The sequence below is a fragment of the Cydia fagiglandana genome, chromosome 7 (genome assembly GCF_963556715.1).
Source record: "Cydia fagiglandana chromosome 7, ilCydFagi1.1, whole genome shotgun sequence".
Lineage (NCBI taxonomy): Eukaryota > Metazoa > Arthropoda > Insecta > Lepidoptera > Tortricidae > Cydia > Cydia fagiglandana.
The window spans coordinates 9,950,063-9,962,344 of NC_085938.1; the positions used below are offsets into that span (position 1 = coordinate 9,950,063).

General features: G+C 34.6%; 1 protein-coding gene across 1 annotated transcript in view; it reads right to left on the reverse strand.

The window, feature by feature from the left end:
* LOC134665862 (probable serine/threonine-protein kinase DDB_G0267686) overlaps nucleotides 1-10,967 on the reverse strand; it is a 207,467-nt gene extending 196,500 nt beyond the window's left edge. Inside the window, exon 1 of the mRNA XM_063522895.1 lies at nucleotides 10,609-10,967. The gene's annotated coding sequence lies outside the window, so the exon portion shown is untranslated. The remainder of the gene's footprint in view (nucleotides 1-10,608) is intronic.
* Between the last annotated feature and the right edge of the window lie 1,315 nt (nucleotides 10,968-12,282).

Below are 12,282 nucleotides of genomic sequence, written 5' to 3' on the forward strand. Positions count from 1 at the left end.
ATCTTGCAAGTTAAATTTGATCCACTTCCCGGTTTCCGATTGAGCTGAAATTTTGCATGCATGTGTAAATTGGATGACAATGTAATATTATGGTACCATCGAGCTGATCTGATGATGGAGACAGGAGGTGGCCATTGGAACTCTGTGATGAAACAACGCAACCTAAATGTGTTAGGGGGTTTTAGAATTGTCTCGATAAGTATTAGTTGTCTGTCGTAAGAAAAGTACAGTCAGCGATAAAAGTTTGTACCAAAAATGAAATTATTGCCAAAAACTTATTACAAAATGATATTATGTCTTTATTTGCAAACATACAAACACGGCAACGTTTGTTTAAGTTTTCTCTAGGATTGTACCTGCTGAATATGTACATTATGGTTATAATAAATAGCACTAGGTAGTTTATAGTTAAGTCAATACTGTTAAAAGTCATAATAATGATTTAATCATAAATAGATAAATTTCATTTCGTTCATGAAAGCGCAAGCCGAAAAAAATACTGATCATTGACAGAATTTATGTCATAGAAGAATTCCTTTCACAGGTATGACATGTAGAAAGAAAGCCAGATAACCAAATCTAATGAGCATGCAGTGAAGATCGAATGATAAGTGTAGATGTGACCTTGGTATTGAAAACGGTCCCGAATGAAAGTGAAACAGATTTCTTTTCTCTTTACTGCAGACTGTTACGTTTGACGATGGCCGCGGTGACTTAACCGATACTTGGTCATAGCAATCTGATTTAAACTATTAGGTTTGTTTTAATTGTTTAGCTCTAACTTCTCAGAACAAGTCAAGAAATTCCACTCGGTATGTATTATCTGATGCCAAAATAACATTTCTCGTAAACAAACTTTACCCCCTAATACATAGTTACAATATTTAATTATAATTTCAAGGCAAGACGAAGACTTAGTGACAAAGAACATATCGCAAAAAAATCCTACCTAAATAAAACTAAAAAATCTGGGGGCACGGTAGTGCCCCCGCCAAGTGGAGCAAAACAAAGAGTTTGTTGATTTTTAATGCACATAATGCTTTACTCGTACCGTAAATCGTAAATATGTATAATGCTCAAACTGCATGCGATTAGCGCGCTAGCGTTACGATTAATATTTTTTATTAGTTGACGATGATTCTTGTGTCTTTATGCAGCCGCGCGATGGCTAAGTCATTTAACGTATTAAAAATTAAAGATATCCTATTGATACGGTTTAACACCCTCTGGCACTGGCTAAAATAACCGACTTGGTTTCACATAACATCTCAAAGCGTTTTTGTAGTAGAAGAATTGGATTGCGAGACTTGCATTTTTTTACATGTAATGTTTTTGATGGGATAGGTATTTACTTAAAATAGGTACATTACAAACAAAAAACTACTGTGCTTGAATTTAACTGGTATATTGTTAACAAGTGGGTATGTCGTTTTAACATTGACATTGCTAAAATTTAATTCATTGTCATTATAAAAATAAATACAAAATATGCTATCATAAATGTATAAGCATGTCGAACTACGTGTTTTTAATATTAATACAATGTTATATTTGTTATGCAGTTAACTATATTAATTAATGTTAAGTTATTATCAAAACATCATCATTATTCCTGTCAGTAACAAGTCACCATTTATTCTAATAACTACGTCATCACTACTATTTGGTCTAGCGATGTCCGTACTTTAAGTATTAGGTACTCATCGCTTACCTTGGTTCATTGGGATGACTGCATTGTTGAAGCACTTGATTAGTATATAACAGTTAAATACAATTAGGTAATCAAGGTTCTCAAAAATTATAGACTACAAATATGGAAAATTAATTAGCAGTTATGTCACGCAATGTTAGGAAATAGCGTTGTTTCAGAATAGGTGTACCATGACCAATGGATAGTAAGTTTTATCAAAGATGTTCAATACGTTAAATAATATAAAAATTTTGCAATTATGAGGACGCATAATCATGTCAATTGATTATCTAGACACACTGATTGATGGAATACCTATTGGCATTACGAGCACGCATGAAACTAATGGTACAGTTTGACAAACCTTGATTTCAAAGAGGTATTTTATTCTCATTTTTCGGTTTTTTATATTTTATATTTATTTATTTAATAAAGTGCAAGCTTACAGTACTACACCAATTCACTTACACACTAGAAAGATATATACATGTCAGAAAAATTACAAAAAAACATGCAAACAGAGAAAATGTCAAGAGGGATAAAATTTACAAATTCAGTCAATTAATTAGCTACAATATTTTAGATGTCGACAAAGATACAATGGTTACAATGTTTCGAAACAGTTCGGTAAACGTAGTATGTAGATAAAATTATAAATAAAAGAATCATGTCATATACATATGACAATAGACAAAGAAGTCTACATAAAAACTATAATACACATAAAATAATCATTTTATCTTTGCTAATAAATGTTTATCACTAAAAATAGATCAAATCGAGCTACGAGAAAAAACAAGATACTTTATCTTTTTCTTAGTCTCAAGTGAAGATATCAAAAATGAAGAGTAATGTAGTAGGTAAAAGGAAAGACGCGGCCGTGGTCTTGGGTGTAAAGAATAGAAATAACGAAACCATAAAGAGGCTTGTAAACAAAGCATCCCGGCCCTTAGTTCACGGCCTTCTTGGCGAAGTCGGTCAGAGAGGCGCTAACCAAGCGGGAAACCAAGTTTAATTGGACCCACCGGAGACCTCAATGTAAACAACCAAGATAAAAAAGCATTAGGCTTCAAACAATGTACGTACAAAACAAACGCACAGTTAATTTGGCAAAGGCATAGTACTAAAGTGCATTCACAATTAGAGGCTGCATGGTTAATTTTAAAACAAATCAAACCTCACCCTGATCTAAATTGAATGAATAAGTGTGAGATTCATTTATCGATTTGTGCCAGAAAGGCCGATCAGTGTTTTAAGCAGAAGTAGTGAAATCACGAATAAATATAAGAATGTTAATAAAGCTATTATAAAAAAGCTAGGGAGATAGGTATGCAAATTATATTAAATATCATTAGTAAGTAGGTACATAACGACAGACAATCTATATTATTTCAAAACCGACGTCTGACTTCGTTTGTATCAGAATTCTGTGTGCTGAAATCCGCCTACCTACTTCGAGACCTCGACACAATTCTTTCATGTCAAATAATGATCCTATTCAAGTTCTTCGAGTAAACAGCTGTCCGTCTGTCATCGGTCAATATTTGCTCGTCATTCAACCGACAGGAAGGCCACACATACTCAATGAGTTTATAATAAAGCAAAGCACAATCGTTTACGCTAATGACGACCTAGACTTTGAGAAACCTTGGTCGTGTCTTTATACCTACGAAATATTCAAGCCTGGCGTGAAAATGCGATGATATGGGGTTTAACCAAAGTGGTAGGTATTCTGCATTTACGTATTTACCTAATTTATTTGACTTTCAGTACAGATTATTACGTTTAGGGATTTATACCTGTTTGTCGTTTATTACTTTTATAACACTATCAAAAATCCTTTAGAGACAATAAAATATCATATCCTTTCAATTATTAACACTTTGATTGGCAACTTAAGTATTAACGTGATTTACGTTATCTCCAATTTATAAAAAAATGATTACTTTAATGACCCACGCTTAAAACATTGTCTAACTTTATGGGCTTACCCATCACGAAGATGGCATAAAGTCAAGGCGTACCAATAAACATTCGAAGGTTCACACTTACGTGTGTGTCAAGGCACCAAGTACATCACATACATGTAATACGTAGTAATAAAGTTGACATACGTTAGCCAATAGGCATGCTATTTGCAAGGCATATAATAAGCACAAGGTTGGAGCTAATATTTGATCTGGTATTGTGGCGCATAATTAGAAGCAAATAGTTATAAGCTTAAACGATTTGTCAAACGTTGCGTCAGAAGAACGTTATTGATGTTTTGCAACTTTATTATTTTTTAAAGATAAAATTATACTTATTGAACACAATTAATAGCTAACATTCAGATGAACGATCTCAAAAGATAAGAATCAGTAAATGAGCTGAGCACTTGAGACGAAAAGAAAGTGTCTCGTCGTGTGACATCCTAACACGCTAATCCTAACTAGAGAAACCCACGGTGTCCTGCGTGTCACAAATAAAGAGTAGCAGATTCATTTAAATTGTCTCGGTAACAATTACAATGAATTACACGAATATAATATTACGAAATTTGCTCTTACCATCTATTTTTCCACTTCCATGTGGAAGTAGTAGGCTGATAAAGAGTAGGTACATTATTGATGGCATAACTCCGCAACTTAATAAAAAAAATAAGAAAATTTAGAAAAAGAATAAAATGAGATAAGTGACAGATAAACCGATGCTCGTGATGTTAATCCGATATACTCGGTATGTATGATATAACACGCATTTATCGCTGCAGATAATCTACTAACGGACGGGACACTTCGTGAACACACGACATTATCGCAAAATCAGATGGCTACCAAAAAAACAGCGGGACACTATACGGATGAATAACTAGAAACTTATGCTCTAATAAGTACCTACATATTAACTTGTTTAAACCGTTTATCTTACCGTATCTTTTTCAACACATTAGAGTGTGAAATTTGAATGCTAGTCATTTGCGTCGTAATTCAACGTCATTACTACGATGCCAGTAAATTGGACCCTATAGAAAATTAACACTACAAATGAGGTATTATGTAGCTCATGATGGTCACACATGCAAGTTACTAAATGAGCCGATGAAGAATCGTTACTGCCTTACCGTCCGCTTCGAACTTTAAGATAGGTATCTACGTCAAATATTACGACTAGATCCGATATAGATTATGGAAGATATGTTAGTGTCAAAAAACATCACTTTTGAGACTGACATATCTGATCCATATCGTATCTAGTCGTAAAATATCTTAAAGTTCGAATTGGGCTGATAGAACTTTTGACTAGCCCAAGTAACAATCATCGGTTTACGTTTCTTAAAGTTAAAAAAATTTAATCATGTAGGTATTAACAACTTCGCGTCACACTGACTTTAAGTTGAAGTGGTACATAACTCGTACAGCATTGAGTTATTTTTACAAGAAATTTACATTGAATATTTGCGTCCTCTACATAACCTTCGCTACTATTTGCTTGCTAAGTAAATTCAATAACTAGGTACAAAGCAACTTCCTAGTTTGTTTTGTCAATTTTATATTTGTTCATGAATATTGGCTGTTAAGAACTTTGATCAATCACTGAAGGTTAAAACAATCATTTTTATAGCTAATAGTGTTTTTGTCATGATGTATACACGATACCGTTACGGCTGGCCTCTTCTGAATAGATTACAATTTCTGTTCATCATCTTTATACGTATTTACATACCTACCTTACTGTTTCAGTCATTACTTTTCGATAATTATTGTGCAAATCATCGTACATCAGTTTAAAGTGTCAGTCTTGGTTTTGTGTCATTCGTTTGCCCATTTCTTTATTTAGGTGCAAGATGTGACATCATTAAGTTGTCTCACATTTTTAATAAGATATACTTACCTAGCACTAAAATGAATATTCATTCATTTTGCAACGAGAAAATTCAGTTTTTGGTCGTGTTTTAATTTAATTAACTTTACTTAAGTTAACATCTAAACATCAAATAAAAATGGAGCCTTATGGAAGTTATGGGGTTTTAAAGTACCTATGCATTTTATTTTTATTACGCTCTACAGTCAAGTTTAAAAATATGGGTGCACAAATCATACTCAAAAATATGTCCCATAGCTCTAATGTCAGCGAATTAAGAACTATGGGACATATTTTTGAGTAAAGGTGACAGTCCATTTCCAACGACAGCTGCATTACTGTTCATTTTACTATGGAAATTGACAATAACAGCGACGCGTTCAGTACTAGGAGTGCAGCTGCGGTTAGAAATAGAATGTTACCATAAGTTGTCTACACCCATAGATTTACACTTGCCTGTACATATATCACGGCACATCATCGATCAGTAGCTCTACTATGAGTTCCGTGAATGACAGTGAGAAGTGAATATAGTGAGAAAGTTAAGGAAAATGTATGGAGTAATTGTACAGTGCCTCTACCGGTCACGTAAAGAACTAAAAATTTCAATTTGTACCATGAGTTACAAACGTTTTTACGCGAGTTTTCCATACTTGCCTAACTTCACACCTAAAACGCTCTCTTTCTTATTATATAATGAAAACTGAGCCAGAATTATTCTGCGTAAATACTTTACGCGAGTAAACGTGACAGATGTTATCGAAAAATACGTGCGTTTCCAACGTGACATTTCTGTCAACTTGTAAACACAACAAATACGCAGATTTTTCACGAATATTAATGCAATTTTCAACGTAATATGTATACATTTATAACAGTATGTGAACTTCAAGCAAAACTTTAAGGGATAAATCAATTAATAGTTCGATAAAAGGCTGATTTAGTACAAAGGTAACGAGTTATACTTGACATCATATTTTCCTATTACTACTGCTACATTTGCGAAAATCACATTGCTTACGAGCAATTTTTGGTTTTAGGCAAGAAGCTGATTGAAAACAACATTTCCATGAAAACCCGGATTGCATCATGTATGCATGCATATGCATGTAGAAGTTACATATGTATTAAGAATTAAGGCTCAATACAAGGAGCGGTACATAGACATGTTGCTGTTTTTGTTGCTGGGTGCACATAACACATATGTAGTAAGAACATACCGCAAGACCTATTATAATATTTACACAAGAATTGCTACGTATTTTATTAAGCATTATTATCTTAAATAAAATAAAACATACAAATGTTCTGTGAGTTTATTTATTTTTCTTTAAGTACTAAGTAAGTATTATTTTATTTTCCGTTGTTCAAATTATTGTGTTTGGTACCTAGGTAATCGTTTTTCATGTCAACTTGGTAACAGGAAATATAAAACTTTCTTCAAAAACTTTTGCTGGTGGTTCAGAATCTGAAAATTTAAATAAGATTTAAACACATTTATTGCCAAAAACCCGCTGCGTGGGTTCATTTTGTATTGGAAATGGGGCGCTTGGCACTGAAATATACTCGAGATCATATAGGTACTATAAAATTAAGATCGCTATTACGGTTATACGTAGGGTCTGTGCGGAAAGAGAAGAGTCGTAGGTATAATGTATGGGCTCCCCTAAATTTCACGACTCTTCTCTTTCCGCACACTCTATTAGATAATGTTACTTAGCAGTAGGAGACGGCCGCTGTCATGATGCGGACTGAAGCGGACCATTATAATACATACCTATTTTAATATTTTAAGATTTCTTCTCATGTGTGTACTATTTTCGTCATAGGTAATAAATATGTAGCCAAAAGTAGCCTGTATAATCGCGCCGTATACTTTGCTTCCTATTTTTTAACACGCAAAGTCATAATTTTAACTCGATTATTAATGATGTTTACGTAATTATCATATTTTGCAATTTTTGTCTTGAATACAATATATTTTAATTTATACATTGTTTACTAACATTGATGTGTTTATTATTTTTGTAACTATGGCAACGTCAAATCTTTAAAAAATTGTAGAATGAAGGTTGAGTCAGTAACAAAGTGACAAAATTGGTCTTAGAGCATTTAATAACTGGAGTGGCCATTGAGTGCTTACTGTTAGGATTTAGGATTAGGGTTCCAAGCAGGAAAGAAAAGCTTGTTTTAACACCATATTGGTAATGTTTATTAATCTCAAGCAAGACTACATAGTAATGGCGTCTCATACGGGAAGAAAGAACACCTACATTTGTTTTATATTGACAACCGAATAAATCAAATATCATAGTCGTAGTAGTCTCGAAGGTATACTCTTTATTTTTTTGTTGACATTATTACTTACCCCTCTGCCGAAAAACTTGCACAATTGTGGAAACTTTTGTATGGACTGACATGGCTATTTGTACGTTACGTACAAATCATGTAGAAATAGCAATACATTTGACGTCCCCTCCCCCGCAAAAATCGGCAGACTGTTTTGTAAAGAAAATGACAGCGATGACATCTCCCTTCTTAGTGCTCTTAGTGGATGGTAGAGGTAAGGAATACAATCTCCTAATTAATAATGAAAAAGTGTCCGTCAAAAACCTTAAGAGGGAAGTATACTACGTAATCGTCCATACAAAAAGAGAAAACGTTTTTCCACTTGTAAATACGAGTATCTTCCATTCTCCATGATTTTTAGTACGGTATTGATACAATGAAAAACTAGGTTTATGGGTTTTCTTTTTTTCGCTACTCTGGAGAGATTTAGAAAAATTATAATAGCTGACAGCGTGCCCAGTTTTTGCAAATATTCTCCCATAAAAGAGTTTTCTCATAAAGTCATAAAGGATTCTCCTTAGCTCTACCCTCCATATTCACGGCTACCATCAGTATATGTAACATTACTTTCTGTGCATCTCACTTGCACTAATATGCGAGAGCGAGATGCATAGATAGTAAATTACGTAGACGTGAGAAATAGTGTCAATTTTGTTATTTAGTTCTTTAGGTGAATCCTAGAGGCGCTGTATAAAACTCCGATATAACTCTTGCTCTGTTTTTTAGTATACTTAGAAAGGGACAGCATCGTTTGGAGTGGAGTGAAGTTAGGTACATAAGACCGTAAAGAAACGTAAAACGTGACTCACGGCACGTTTATTCACTGAAAGTAAGTGAAAAATACTCTGCCAACTGATGGTAGAGGCACAATTAATGAATATATGTCAAAACATATCGCGCGCACGTTTGATACTGTCAATTAAAAGGCCCTTATGCCCCAACTGAAGATTGACAAGTCAAAATGATCCACACATTTTACGCCCGTCCACGGCTCACTTTTACAACTGGAGAGGAATATAGACTGTTACCTTACCTATAGTTCGTTTTTTTAGCATTAGAAAGAACTTGCAAAAAGGTAAGCGATCTTGACATGTCTTTTAATTGAAAAACGTTTTTTTAAAATCAGTAACTATTACTTATGAAAGCAGAAGAATATAAATGATCGTATTAGATTCATAATTGTTACATATTTGCCGTAACTTATTTTAAAAATGTATTTTTCAATTAAAAGACACATCAAGATTGTTTACCTTATTTCTAATGCTAAAAAAACGAACTATAGGTGACTACTTTTTTACGAAAGAATCAATTTCGTTGATTGAAACCTTAGTAATTGTTTCATAATGCCTGTAAGAAAAACCTCAGAAGACTAAGTAAAATTTTGCGGCCTTCGTAGAGCGCTCGAAATGATAGTATTACCACATTTACTAACAAAGTACAGTTACGAAACGTGGTAGTATACTATCAAAATTAGATACCTCATATCTAAGTAGCAATCTGATTCAATTGAAAATCGCAAAAAGTCGAGGTCTACGGAATCAAACAAAGTTCATTGACAATGCGCTTCGAGTCATTTCACTCCAAATACTTACAAATAAAAGATCAAGACCATATTACTATGGCAGTTGTAGAGAGCGAATTTTGTACTGGTGTAAAAAATAATAAACTTGGTTGCGTTTTTTTATGGACACAAAGCGCTCAATAGTCTTTTTTTGGTCCGGTTTTTGCACATCTGTCCGCTCGGAAATAGATTGTATGTATGGGACTTTCCTTTGACGCAAAAAGTTGAGGTCGAATGTCAGGTTTGTGGTTTTAATGAATTTGTGTGACAATTTTTAGCCAAAACATAGTAAAACTAAGTTTCTGCCGACACTTTTATACGGTCACGGCTGCTTTTTTTTGCGAGGTTTAATTATTTAATCTTAAAACAGGTTTCAAGCATCTCAATAAAAATTGAACATTTGTCAGGAAAAAAAATGTGGCTTTCCAATTGAGAAGGGTTCTTAAATATGCTTAATGCTTCATGTTCATAAAGACCTTTCCATCAGAAAAGAGTCCTTATGCTCCATGTGCAAGCCTGCCTAAACAGTGACATTTCATTAGATCTGAAGATGAAGCTGGCGCGTATTTTATGTTATGACAGTTTTGACAGTTCAGTACTAATCGCGTGCCAGCTCTTGTTAAATTTATATAAATGCCAGATTTTATTTGCTAAAGGCAAACTAACCCATGATATTCATTTTGTTGTTGTTCATTTTAGCAAGATTATGATTATGTATCGGGATAAAGTCTATAATATGTCATAATACGTATTGGGACCTCTTCTCTATTATAGTGGGTATTTGTCACAGCTCCCTACTCCTCTGTCACCTTGATAAAGACATGACAATATTGACAATGAAGGTTCTTGAAGATTATTGAAACAAAAACCGCCACCTATTGCTTACTGACCGAAATATTTTTTTGTATTAACAATATCTAGAATAATGACTGAACAGGTAGAGTCAGGTCAAATAAAGACGACAAGATTTAATACTAGTCCAACTTACATGAAAAAAGAGGTCTAATTTAGAAAAACTTCTCGATCTATATAAACGACGGCGCAACGGCGCGACGGGGTGGATACCTGTAGGTATAAATTAGATTGGCATACCATGCAATCTATGCAAAGGGTATTAAGGGGTTGTCCCTTAATATTTTTTTTTTCATTCAGGCAAGATACTTACTGAAACTTTTGACAGCACGATAGCTTAGCAGCCACCCTTTAAGAACTGTTCAAGGGATAGAGTCCAGTTCAATCCCTTTAAGAAATAATAAAATGCCCAGTCACTGACACTGAACACAGCACTCTGAAAATCAAGTTAGCACTTCACGTCCTCACGGGTAACCAAACCCGTTCCGGAGTGCACCGAATTCCGGTTTTAGGAGATGTCACTCGGAATACTCCGGGAATAGCAGACAGTTTCGATTCAACGGGAGTTTAGTTGAAAGGAAAGTCTTTATGAAAGTTTCGTGTAAACTTTTTTCGCGATGTCGGGGCGTCGCGGCGGCGGGCGACGAGAGCGTCGCGGTCGGCGGCCCGATGCGGACTGGCGCGTGACGTTGTTTTAACAAGTGTGCAATCGAAGCCTTCTCGTCGCGACGAACAGCAATGTGTGAGTGCTGGACTTGCAGATTCCTCTACCATAACACCGTTGCATTGCGGCACAAGTTTAACATCAGCATCCACTGCTTGCTTGCAGTGAATTTTGCGCGCGTAACATGTGCTGGCAGCGTAATGGATAGCACGTGGAATCGGATTATATTCACGACACACGTGAAAAGTATGTCCGGGAGAGGCATCAGGTTCTGGAGGTTTTCTTCATTTATTGTTATGAGCCAGCGGGTGCATAGTGTTATGAAATTGCCTTTTTGTTCGTATCGTCTGAGTCCCTAAGAGGAGCTATTTTGAAGGCATGTTATGAGGAATGGAATGAGGAGCACTGAACTGGTTATATTTATTTTATTAGGTAGTGTCTTGCTGCAATAAAATTTTAAGAAAATAGTTCGGTTTATTCATTTGTGCATACATACTAACCCCTTACTTACTCCTTACCTAACTAGGATCAAAATTAATGGAATTAAATTGAGATAGAAAGTTCTACAAAAAGAACATTTTATTGAGTGGAAGTGTAAGTCAATGAAATTCCCTACATTAGGTGCACAAATATCAAAGCAATATTTGAAAAACAGCAAAGGACATAGGTAGGTAAGTAATAGCTCCATCTACAATAACGGCTCTATCTGCCTCCCATCAACCAAAATGCTGTTAAAAATAATGAAAAATGCACTTCGTATAAGTACGTACCTCTTCTATTGTGCTTCTAACCTAACAAAATGAAGTTGATAGGGTTTCAGAGATCGTGGATCAGCTTCACACCTACTGCCCGATTCGAACTTTAAGATACGTCAATTAATATATCTAGAAACGATATGGTTTATGGATACGTATCAGTGTCAAAAGTGGCGTTTTTTTTTAAAAAACGTCACATTTGACACTGTATCTAATCCATTATCGTTTCTAGATCTATTAATTCTGCTATCTTGAAGTTCGAATCGGGCCGCTATTTTATACTTATTCAGCAATCGAAAGGTAATTTTGGTTGTCTTTATTCCAAAATTGTACTTATTTTAATTTAACGTATAAAATTCCTCCACAAAAGTGTTAACACAGTGGTTAAAATCTAGTTATTACTACTCATGTAATTGATCTCGTCACCTCATTGCTTCAGTTTACCCTCTTAACCTCCAGATTAAATCGCCATGACTATCAATAGTGAATTTATTGGTTACAATAGCGTCCGTTGAGTAACTTCATAATCGCAATAATATAATAGTTTCCCTTGCCTGGCGACACGAGG